Consider the following 13,702-nt stretch of genomic DNA (forward strand, 5'->3'; position numbering starts at 1 on the left):
AAGGGTGGCCTTTTGTTTGGACAAGTGGCTTTTAGATGTCCCTTCTGTCCGCACACAAAACATGATCCTAAAGACTCTTTATTAGTTCTTGAAGGGAACCTCCCCTGGGCTTGTGCAAGTGCGGCAGACAACAAGGTGGTTTGTCTGTCTATGGCTGCTACAAAGGCACTGCTCTGCGCTGAAGTATCATTTACATCTCTACACACTTTTAAGTAGGTGGACAAGTCTTTGTTTCTCCATGGTCTTATGGCCTCCCTACACCATTTGTTGGCTTGTTCGTAAGCCAATTGTTTTACTAGGGGCATGGCTTGCTCTGCATCTCCGAAGATGCGTGATGCTGTCTGAATTAGTCTATCGACGAAGTCCGCGTAGGGCTCACTACTCCCTTGAGTTACCTTTGACAACTGGCCCTGCAAATCTCCTGCTCCTTGTAATGTTTTCCAGGCCTTGGTTGCAGCCACGGCAATTTGCGCATAGACTGCTGGATGATAATTAAGCTGTGCCTGAAGGGTTTCATAAGGTCCTACGCCCATAAGCATGTCCCTATCGACTTGGGGATTCCCCGCTGCCGCATTTCGGCGGGCGGTATCCGTAGATATTTCTTGCCATGATGTTTTCCACATAAGGTACTGTCCCCCAGACAGAGCGGCCCTAGCAAGATTAGTCCAGTCCTGGGGCACTAAGTTTAATGATGTCAAGGTATCTACTAAGGCTATAGTAAAAGCTGACTGAGGACCATATGTGCTAACTGCTTCTTTTAACTGTTTCACTATTTTGAAGTCTAAGGGTTGGTGGAATCTTTGATTTTGAGCATCCTCAAAAACAGGATACGCTACAGATCCAAGATGACTCCATTCTGAGCGTAATCCGAAACCGGACGCTTCATGAGGGGGTTCCCTATTTATGGGAGGTGCACTAGGCAACACGGGCACTAGAGGGGGCTTTTCATCTAGTCTTAATTTTTGTACTCTTTTTTCCAGTTCCTCTCCTGATAATTCCCCTTCTGATAGTTCCTCATCTGAATTAGTTCCTTTTTCTGAATTTTGAGAAAGATATGAGCGTTCCTCTTTTATTTCTTCCAAAACCTGTCTTCCCTCAGCTAAAGGCTCGGTGAGTGAAGGTTTTTTATTTTTATCTTGCAGACAGGATTTAATAAGAGACCAAATAGCCATAGTGCCTACTGGCAAAGGGTTTTGCCTATCCACTATACGAAGGTCCTCCCCCAGCTGTTCCCACTGTAGGGTATTCAAAAGGCCCTCATCCAAAAACCAAGGGGAAACCCTTTCCACAGTATCGAGAAATACTTTAGCTGTTTTTTCCTTTAATGGCGTCCCATGGTTTTTTAATAGCTCCCTGAGGGGTTGCTGCATTCTGAATTTAGACGTTTCAGACCCCATTGTTACTAATTTGAATAGCTTCAGTTATGGCAGTTACAATAACAAACAGTGGCCCAGCTGCCAGGAGCAACGAGATTACTGAAAGGAAAACTATCTATCAAGTGTGCATTAAAATTTTTATAGCGGCTTTTCACGTGCTACCTATACCCTAATTGGACCGCTTCAAGCGTGTTTCTACTTTCACTTTTAATTGGACCGCGTTCCACGCGTCAGGACCGCTGCTGGCGTATCCCGATACCAGACCACCTTCCATGTGTCCTTGTTTTTATTTTAACCGGACCGCATCCCGCGTGTCCCCAGGACCGCTGATGGCGTATCCTGATACCCTTTAACTGGACCGCATTCCGCGTATCCCCAGGACCACTGATGGAGTATCCTGATACCCTTTAACTGGATCGCATTCCGCGTATCCCCAGGACCGCTGATGGCGTATCCTGATACCCTTTAACTTTTTTATAACCGGTTTAACTTATTAAAAAAAATTTTTTAGATATCTTACCTTGTTTTCTTTATAAAATTTTCATCTTCCCGGGTTTCGGCACCAGTTATCGCGTTCCCTCTGGCCGCAGAGAGAGACACGACAAACGTCTGAAGCTTTGGAAGTTTATTGTGCACAGTCTTCCTTTCTTTCCCTCTTTTCTAATCCCTTTCTCTCTTTTCTTTCTCTCGCTCTCTTTCCCTCTGCTTAACTCTCGCCTGCTCCGGTCGCTCCGCTCCTCCCGCTCGGCTCACACCTGCTTCGGCCACTCCGCTTCTCCCGCTCGGCTCACGTCCTCGCTCGCACTCTTCTTCCTCGCTTCTTCTCCTACTACCAGCTTCTTCTTCTCTCAGCTTCTTCTTACTCCCAGCTTCCGCTTCAGCCTCTCCTTACTCCCCCACCCACCAAGCTTATATACACTTCAACCAATCGGGGGGGGGGGCACACGAGGTAAACGCGCGGACAGCTGCAGGCATAGAATAGGTACACGAGGGGGGCATGCTCTAATCACATCGTTAACTAGCCAATCATTGGAATTCGCTGGTTGTTTACTGTATAGCTGGCCGCTTTTGGCTCAGCGCCAGGCGCCATCTTGACCGTGCTCAAGGCTGGGGGTCCCAGGAACCCTGACAACTTAGGATAAGCCTTCAATTAATACTAATTGTTTTTATCTCTTTTTGGGAAAATTAGTTACTTTCCAAGTAGCTTGCTCATGTTTCTTTAGTGTCTTCCTCCATCTCACTCAGTCATTGTCCTCAGGCTATTCTATCCCTTACCAGCCCCTGATTTAATGATAGCATACCTCATTCATTCACACCAAGAGCCTAACTGGAAAATCTACATTTATCTCTTTCTTCTCTAGTAGAAAAACACACTTGCAATTCCAGGTTTGACATGAGACATACCCCATCATTGACTTTTCTCAAACTTGGAAATATATATCCCAGTAGCTTTAAAAACTTTTGTAATAGAAATCACTTGGCTTTTAAGTCAGGCAGTTTAATCTGAATCTTGGTTATGAATCTTATTTGTCTTTTAATTTTGGGAAATTTAAATAATTTATTTGACAAACAATTTCCTTATACAAAACAGGCATATTAATAGTATCTATATGTCATTGAATAATGGAGAAGACTAGATTGAAAAATACATGTATGATTCATTATTGGGTCTCAGTAGAGGATAGTTTATCTCTGCCTTAACTTTCTCTTCTTGATGTGCCCTGCCTCATTTCTCAAGGTCTAGGTGAATCCACTGTTATTTGATCTGCCAATACTCTTTGGTCTCAAGATTCTTAGTGAGCAATTTGAGTTTAGCCGGCGATAAAACTCTAATCTCACCTTGCAGGTTTCCTGGGACTCAGACCAATGCCTCTGCCTGTCTGTCCCTCTGCTTTCACGGTCTCATCTTCATGCTTCTCTAACCACCTCACCCCTTTCTTGTCTCTGCCCTCCATGATTGCTCTCTTCACTTTCAGGGACTTGAAAGGAAAAAGAAAGAGTGAAAAGTGCTAAAGTAATACTTTTTCTTTTGGAGATTATTTTTTTGTTTTGTTTTCTTTTGTTTGGGTTATGTTCTGTTTTCCTGCAGAGGTAAGAAAATAAAAACTGTACCAAAAAATCAAGCCTGGGAAAAATAACTTATTTAGATGAAGTGGTTTATCCATGTCTCAATAATCATGCTACTCACATTATGCCTATGCAGCTTCCTCCAAAGTGACCTTGTCACAAGGAAGCAGGTCATGGGATCTGGCAACCATTTCCAAAACAGTGCTTAAAAGAGTTTAAGTTTTGACCTCAGATAGATAGAGCCTCATTATGTGAAAAACAACTGGGATGTGGAGAGGGAGCAGAAAAACATATTTTCACTACACTTTATAGATAATTTTCCAAAAAAGATGTAGTCCCTACTAGCTTCCCATAATTTTTTCATGCCTGGACTTTTACCTTTCTCAGGAGCATGTAATAACCAACTTCAACTTTAAGCTGCATAAAAATGTTCCCCATCTGTTCAAGAAACTGGTGAGAAAATCAATTCATTCCCATTCAGTTGTACTTTCAATCCTAGAGTTGCTGTACTTGCTCCTTAACGATCCTTTTATTTTAACTTCTGGGAGATGCTACATTTGCTTGTCTCCGGCACTCTAAGGATCTGGATGCATCACAAAGCATTTTACCTACTGATTTTTTTTTTTTTTTTAAGATAAGGTAATTTAATCAGCATGTGTAATTTTCTGCTTCCTTACAATTCATTGCCTCTGATGCCATCTCTTAAAAACACCATTTTTCCCCCATTTAGTTCAATTTCTACAGAGCTGTGGGGAGACTCTATTATGCTAATAATGAAGCAGATAAGTAGTTTAAATTAGCAAACATCCAATTACTCTGCAACCATTCTAAAGTTAACCAGAAAAATCACTATCAGCATAGAAGAAAGGCCTAGTTTTGTTTTTGTCCTTCTTAGGAGAAAACCTAATCTGTACCCAAAAATTCCCATCAAAAGAATTAATGTTTGACTGATAAAAGTCAACTTCTCCAGTTGGAAAACTGCATATGAGAGGTAGTGACAGCCTGTCTCCTAGTTAAAAACATATAAAATTATAACATTGTTCTAAATGATCTCTACGCTTCCACTCTTGCTCCCTCTGTTCACTTTCCATACTGTTATCAAAGTTACGTCTTTCATGTGAAAGTCAAATCACATCATGCTACTGCTCTTCCCTCTGTGGTTACCTGAGTAATACAGTCTAATGTCATCTTGGAATTCATCAGCCTTTATGATCTGTGTTCAGCTTTTGTCTCTAGATTCATCAGTTACAAGTGGCTGTCTGTAGCCGTTCCCTCTCTCTGTGTTTTTGCAGCACTACATTCCTACTACCTTAGACTAACACCTCCACCTCTAAAGTCCTCCCCAGAAGTCCTTGCTCAACTTCTACTTGCCTTTATGGATCAATTTTGTCCTTGAGGAAACCAAGAATAAGTGAATTAATTCTTTAGTATAGACCTCTACCAACCTATGGTACTTCTTTTTCTCCCTGGAAATGCAACATTTACTGGACTGTGAACTTTTAAAGATTGGGACTATATATTTTATTCATAAAAATATATATCACCAGAGTCTAGTACAATGGTGGATACAAAAGTTTAACATATATGTGTGTATACATATATAGATATACACATATATATAATTATATATAATAATGAAACAATTTCATATATAACATGTTACATATAATTATAAAACAATTCATACATTATTAACAAATTCCCTGTCAACAGTAGACATGGACATAATAATCATCCTTTATAAACAAATCCAGAAAATTTTTGAATGACTCCTTTTTCTCACTCGGGTCAAGGTTGTCCAGTTTGCTCTGATTTGGGGCAAAGTTTGAGGAAGATTTTTTAGATATTAGGAAACTTGGTAAAATAATAACACAAAATTATTTTAGCTCCCAGATCCATAGTCATTTGACAATATCTCTCATCACAACTCTTGCTACCCAGGATTACTAAAATAGTTCTCATGTCTTAGAGTTAGATACTATGTCTTCTCAGTTATACAAAATGTAGGCTCTGCTCTTTAGAAGTCAAATTCATTTTTCTTTCTAACTTGACTTAAGTTCAAACTTTCAACCTTGGCCTAAAGATTTCTCTTTTGTGTTTCAAAGGTCAGCAATTCCGTAGATGATATCTTGATCTATGTGCTGGTCTTTAAGGTTTAGTTTCTTAAGAAAAATAATCATAACTGTCTTCACAACAAGTTCACAACAAGTTTCTTCAGTGTCAAATAACTTCTAAGCCTTATTCAATCATACCATCCCCCCCCAAAATTTTAATCTGCAATTGGGAAGTGGAGAGATAATTTTCATGTAATCCTAACTGGCTTTTCCCAGTTTTCGTCAGGCGAATAGAAGACAGAGCAGAAGCGTGTGGTGGGGGAGTGTTGTTCCGTTCAGAGCATCCAGGAAGCAGAGAGAGAAAGGGCCACAGGGAAGATGCACCCTCCCAGGGCGCTCCCCAGTTACCTACCTCCTCCTGCCATGACCCACCTACCTTCAGGTACCACCCAATCAGTCCATTCAAAGTGAGATGAACTGGATATGTCACAGTTCTAGTGATCCAATCATTTCACTTCTGAACATGCCTGCATTGACACAGGTACTTTTGGAGGACACCTAGTATCCAAACCATGACAATAGGCCCAAAACAACGACAATAACTCTGATCAAACTCCTTAAGGCTTAAGATAGCATTAAATTATATCTCCTCAAAAAAAAAAAAAAAATATGTTGGCATCCTAACCCTCAGGACTTCAGAATGTGACTTTATTTAGATATAAGGACTTTACTGAAGTAATCATTTAGAAACATAATCATCAGGATGAGCCCTAATCCAATGTGATGGGTTCTTTATAAAAATGGAAATTTGGACATAGAAGCAGACATGCATAGAGAGAAGATAATGTGAACACACACACACACACACACACACACACACACACTCACACTCACAGTGAAGAATGGCCCTATCAAACAAAGACAGAATCATAGAACAGATCTTTTCCTCCCTGCCCTAGGAAGGAACAAATCCCATGTTTTTGTCTTGGATTCCTTGTTTCCATTATTAACTCTTTTTGAAGTTACTTAGAAATTACTGAAATATATTGTTTTTACGTCAGTATGAATGTATATATACAGATACACACACACACACACACACGCACATACACTTTAGTGTATGTATTAGTAAGTAAGCCAAATTGAATGAAATTGTGGTTTCAAACTATCAAATGTTTTCAAAATTCAGGGCAGATATCTCATATTGCCTCTTATTATGAAAAATATAAAATTCTATCCACAATAGTTCTGAATAAGTCCTGCTGTTTATTTCTCCTGTTTATAGAAAGATTGTTCTATTATGTTGACCTCTGCCCATTTTTCATCTGTCTTTCAATCACTTCCACTCCAATTACATCAAAGGGATTTTCAGGCCTGATGAACAGAACACAGGGAACTTTTCATCTCTCAGAAAAGGAAGTCATGGCCTCAGTGCAGCACTAATGTTCACACCTCATAAAAACTCAGTATGTTCAAGAAAATATTTTCCAAGATTTTTTCCACATTTCTAACTTACTTATTGATTTATTTTTATTTATTAACATATTAATACTCATACTAATGAGATTCTCTCTGATATTTCCATACATGCATGCAACATGAATTGATCATAAACAATCAGGAAATTTAAAGAAGTATGCCCATGAACAAAAGGCAAATATCATTTATATGCTTTCTTTCTTTGCTGTAAATTTATGTACTTAATACTTTTTAATGTAGCAGAAATTTACCATGAGTCTTAAAGAGATTGGAAACATCATTTCATAAACAGTATCTTATAAAATTATATCAACTAAGTGGATTTTTCCATCCTTGAAAAAAGTTAAACACATTAACAAGAAGAACAAATAAAACTAGGCATATTCTTTCATGCATGGAATAACTAAGAGAAAGACAAAAACAAAAGGCAGATTACAAGAAATAAATATTAGAAAGTAATAGACACAATTTCATAACTGCATGCAAAGTATAGAGGGTAATATTGTGGAGACAAATAAAGGAGGAGACATAAATGTGATAGGTCACACAGATCAATCACGCCTCAGAAGAGAAAGTCCTACCCTAACAATTGATGATTAGGAGCATAAGTGATGCTTGGTAGACCAGAGCACCCATCACTGGAGAAATGAATGAAGTGTTTAAACGTGTGGTAACAGACTTGACCCTGAATGGGAAGGCTCTGCCACTGGGGCTGAGTGGGTGATTTAAAAGAGGAAGGTTTAGGCACTAAAAAGAAGAGAAGGAAATAAGAGTAGAATTTAAGAGACAAAAGCAGAATCACAGTAACAGAAGCCACAATGTGTCTTTGCTCTGCAAATAGTCAAACCCAAACCAACCAATGAAATAAACAAAGGTTGTCAATCAAGAAATTGCACTTTTAGTCAAATGTATGCACTTGAGGTAGGACACCTGGTAAGCCAACTAAACCCCTCTCTAGTGTGCAGATCGTCTATTATAGTTAATGCAAAAAAGTAGAAAACATTTCAAATTGACCCAATATGGCATATAATGCCCATCTAATGTTACTATAATGAAACAAACAAAAACTCAAAATATTCCTATTGCTGAAAATTATCTGCCCCAAAGCAACTGTAGAGAAAAATTTTAATATACACCTCAATTTCGATTAAATATCCTTAACCAGATATTGGGAAACATGGAAAACTAGCTCAAATAAAAAATTCAAATATTAAAATAAAAATTGTTACAAGTAATATCGTGGGGCACAACTTAAGAACAGACCAATCAACACTGAGAAGTCCAAATTTGAGAGTCTTTGTTAGCTGACTGGTTGAATGTTTCACACAACACCAAAAATGGCTATTGGGAGCACAGCCTGGGCCATAGAGTTGCAGGGGTTTTTATACCATAAATCAGTCCATCAATCATAAGTGTCTGTTGCTATGATTCAGAACCACAAACTAACATCAAGAGATCTAAAATTATAACCAGAAGGGGAACTGGGTCAACAAACTTAACTGGGTACAAGTGAAAGAAAAGTTACTAACATTTGGACAATCATTACTGACATGGTACATTGTCCAAGAAAAATAGAAACCAAAAAGAGAAAAATTTTACATTATATAGGAATTGCCGTTTTGTGTTGCCAAACATGTTGTGCTAAGCAACTGTTGATGGCTACAGAGGCAGGGCATTCCCACACAAGAAGCATTTCCTACGTGACATGGAATCTGAGGGTAAAATAGAGTCTGTGTAGTCATTGTCCTATAGTCTAGCCTATAACATTTCCATGGATGTCAACCCGTCCCAATAAAACATACGAAATGTCTAGAATGAACTCATAAAAGAAATTAAGAACTAAAAAAATCAATGTAGAAATGAAAGTTTGAATAATAAGATGCCCAAAGGAAAATGGATAAAAGGAGAAATATATTAAAAGTCCTGAAATAAAAGAGAACACACCAAGAAAATAAAAAGGAAAAAAATTAAGAGGTGAAGTATCATAGGAAATTGATGAAGATAGAAGCAGGTAAAGATCTAAAGAACATTTCTATAGAGTTTTGAGGATTTAAAACAAGACAAGGAAACACAATGAATTTAGCCCTATGAACTAAGAAAAAGTTTTCTGGAAACAGAAGATAATCAGAATCTACATATTGAAAAGCTCATGCAGAAAGATCAATTCTAAAATATGTCTTAACAAAACTAATTGACATAAAAATTAAAATAATCTTTTGGTCTCCAAGCCAAAGATCAGGTCATATATAAAGAAAATCAGGTTGGTTTACCATCATATTTCTCAAACACATGGCAAGAAATTAGTAGAGGAATATTTTAAAATTTCAGAGAAAATCAACATGAGGCAAGACTTTTATATGCAATCAAAGGATACAGCAATGGCCAGTGTTTTCAATTTCTCTGTCCAGAGGAAGAGGATTCCCTATAGAGATTTTGATGCCCACATGGTCACCACAGTAATATGGCACTATTGTTGTATAAGTGAGGTTGGTCTGGGTAGGACCTTGAGAGAAAATTTGGAAAAGATGAAGAGAGATTCTCCCTTTCCACACTCTGACTTATGGCAATGATTTCTGCCTATGATGATACACTTTTCTTGGAGTTTGGAGTTCGCAGTTTGCAGGATGCATCAGTTACACAATTTCTTAACCTGGCCTACACCTGGGTCAAAGCAGAGATAAAGATGGAGACAAAATTACAAATAGGAAATTATTTACGTTTAACTTAGTTATTATTCAAGGGTGTCTTCCTATCCCAGTATACCTGCTTTTACTTACTTGGCAGAATTCCCGGTACTTGCTTTTTGTATTTTCCCCAGAGTTTGAAATTGCAATCTGGGGGAGAGATGTTTCTTCCATCTTATTTGGAACCAAAGTTCAGACGCTACTGCTTCTCAACAGCCTGTCCTTACTGAATTAATAGAACAGCACTAAAGCTGCAGGGCTGCTGAAATCCTTGCCATAACCTCAAATCCTTTTAACTATTTCTTCTAGATTATATATTATAAACTGTTCCCATTCATTCACATCACAGGAGAACTTAATTTACATGAAAATAAAACCAAGAAAACACCCAGTGGTAGACGATTGTTTTGGAAATGGATTTAGCAAATTATTTTCATACAATAACATGAAATAATTAAAGAGTATATGATTCTGTTCCTTTGCTCACTAAAGGCCTTTTAATATAACTTACAATCTCTTGTATCACTCATATACATGTATTACTGTTTCTAAGGATATACTTCTTTTCAAGAGGTAATTTAGGTTCTAAAGTGAATAAAAAGATCTTCAAGTATCTCATATATAAAAATAGCCAAACTTTACATTTGTTATTTCCAACCTATTTATACTCTTTATACTAAATGGAAATTAATACATTGATTTTTATGCTAAAACTGACTTTTTTATTCTTATCCAGGAAGACAAAGCTGGATAAGAATAAATACCATGTTCAGGTTAAATTACTAGGAAAGTAATAATTTAATAATACTATAAGTTAAATTATTAGGAAAATTCAAAAAACAAACAACAACAAAAACCATTTACTTAAGGATATTGCCTTGCTAGACTATAAAATTGCTTACTATATTGAACAACAGCTAGATTGTAAGATATCCCAGAGATGTTAAGAGCATCTTAAACAGAATTGAATAACTGAATTTGATTAGTGAATTAAATAAAAGATAGGCAAAATGTTTTATAATTTCTGAAATGGTAAGTCACCCTTAATTATTATTTTTATCTCTTGGGTTTTATAGTGTCTGTGTGAAAGTTCATGATCCTTTGATTCCATCCCACTCCTTTACTGATTCTTTGTTATCTGAATTTCCTTTCTCAAGACTTGACCCCTCCATTTCTTCTCTACCTTCCCACTAACACTTCATATAATTATGTCAATACCTTACTTTAAGCATTTTAAACATCCTCAATTACCAAACCAACCAAATCTGAGGGTTAGTGTTATGTAAATGAGTCTTCATCTTTTGCAATCTTACAAATCCCTCTTCTCCACACACAGAAAATCCTTGTAGTTCCAAATATATCATATAGTCTTTCAAACCTCTTGAATTATCATGTTCTGTTTCTTCTTCCATCTGATTCTTCTGGTGAGTCATTATTTATCTTTGAAAATATATCTATCATGTCTTCTTTGATGGCTCCAAAAAAAGCTAGAAAATCCCACTTTTCTCATCTTGTGTATTCATTTCATAACACATTTTATTCTTATGGTTTACTTTCCAAAGATTTACTCAACACCAGTCAAGCATTCAACTCATGTTAATTGAATGATGTGTGAAGAAAGGAAGAAAAGAAGAAGAGAGGAAAACTAATAACCAACCACAGTACCTGGAACCAGCAAGACTGTATGGTTAACACTAGGTAGCCTACTCCTTCATTTTGTTCTATTATAAAGCATAAAACATATAATTCAAAGAATTATGTTAGGTTTCTAAATTGGACACTATGTCTGTCAGCACTGAGAAAGAAAGAAAGACATTCTCAGGAGAAATAGAAAATGGTAGAAGTCATTGTTTTAAAATTTCATTTTATAGTAGAATCAAGGGTCTGTTAGGGCACAACTACAGTCATCAGAGAGTCATTGACATCTGTCTCACCTGTGAAATTTCAGTGTTTTAAGGTCACAATTGTGAAGCACAATTGTACTTTACATTTGTTCTCATGTTGAGAGATTTCATTTCTCATTATAAGAAATTTCTAGTACACTAAGTATCTTTGAGACAAGCTAAGAAAAGGTGTTACTTAGTAATATTTGTCATTTCTTGTCTGGAGATGAAAAGGGATTTCTTAAATGCCATTTGGGAAGATGAGTGCTCAGATTTTTTCCTAGTTTATAAAACACCTTTTCTATGAAAATTCCCATGAGAAATTTCTTCAAACATCGTAAGTGATAGCTGCAATTCTCTGAAGCAAGAGGACAGCTTTTACCTTTTGACCATTGTACACTGTAGGATTAGTCTCCTTAATTTCACCATCCTTAGTAAGAATATGACCATAGCAAGAATATATACTTAATCTTGTACATAATCTCATTCCTGTTTGCATAATCCATTCCTACCCTTTCTTTTTCAATTACTTTATTTTTGTGCTTTCAGAAACACATACAGAAAAACCTTACTGACTGGATCAGCGGAACATAGAGCATGCAGAGATTTTTTTTTTTTTAAACCACTACTGTTCTACGCATTCAATTTTGTATTAAAATATGGTTATTACATGGGAGAAAGTAATTTCAGGGAATGAAATACTCAGCATTTTCAACATGAAAACCAACATTTGTTATGATAATTTTTAGTACTTGGCCTTCTGTTTTCTGTATTATTCTTGTGTTGTGTTCATAAGCCTAAAATAGATTCCAAGAAATATGTATAGGATTTTTCAAGACTTCCTGATGGATCATCATGTCATTCTAGTTGATTTCATTTGTAGAACCAAAAATTATTAATGAGTATATTCTTCCCCAGTATTTTCTTCGAGGACATTTTGCCAGTAATATTTCTATAGCACCATGCATTCCCCAAGTTTATACTCATTGTAAAATTGTGATGCTGCAACTTCCGTTATCGTGTTAATACTACTGTGAAATAGTTAAGTAAAAACACATACTATTAACTTAAGGTAAAGATCTTGATCCCTAGAGTCCTGTCTTCTCTGATTCTGGAAATGAAGACCCTTTCTGCTTTGGTCTCCAGAGTGCTAGATCCAGGATTTGTGTCACTCTCATCTATTAAGAATTTTCGATCCCTCTTGGTCATGGAAAACTATGTTCTTATTTTGAATATGCTTCATGTTATACTGTTAACTCAAACTAACATATATTTATTATGTTGCTAATGAGTATGATTTACCATTCAGTGAATTCTGAATTGTTAGATTATTATCACCAATTTGTGTCATCCAGATTTTATTAGGCAGCAACATATCATGTGATCATTTATTAATAATAGTAGAGGTAAAATTTCCCTAGATATCTCTCTCCATCTCTCTCTCACTGTGCACATGTTTGTGTATGTGTGTATTTTCACTTTTCAAGGGAGATTTTGGATTTTTAGTGTTCTAAATGAATTATTTCTTAGGGATGAAACATAAGAATAGAGAATAGAACTAGTAAAGGCAGCATCATTAAATGAGGGAGGGCAAATGGGATTCAGAACCCAGTGGAAAGTAGGTACAGAAAGTCTCAGGAAAATTTTACCCCTTGACATAGCAAAAGAAAAAAAAGAAATTAAGTCAGAGAAAGATGGTTTTGAGGATTTGAGAATAAGAAACAGTTACCTGTCTCTTCTTTTTGCCGCTGCTCTCCTTTGAAGATAAGGTGAGATTACTGACTCCATATGAGGGAGAATAGGGCTGCTGGAGTTTAGAGGAGAAAGGGTGAAATTGTTGTGTCAGAAAGTGGAAAACTAAATTAACTAGGAAAATACAGATTTTCCGTGCCAAAGGCCACTTTAAATCTGTGGTTATATGTTTAAATCAGAAGTGTTTGACTTGGTTTTTGTGCTCTTTCCTTAGCAAGAATATAGACTTAATCTTATACATAATCTCATACCTGTTTATATAATTCTTTCCTACCCTTTCTTTTTCTTTCTCACCACGTTTCAATTACTTTATTTTTGTGCTTTCAGAAACACATACAGAAAACCCTTACTGACTGGCTGGTACAATGCTAATATAAAGTCAGCAGATACCTGGATAAAACCTTAGT

This window comes from Sciurus carolinensis, chromosome 7 (genome assembly GCF_902686445.1).
Source record: "Sciurus carolinensis chromosome 7, mSciCar1.2, whole genome shotgun sequence".
Classification (NCBI taxonomy): Eukaryota; Metazoa; Chordata; class Mammalia; order Rodentia; family Sciuridae; genus Sciurus; species Sciurus carolinensis.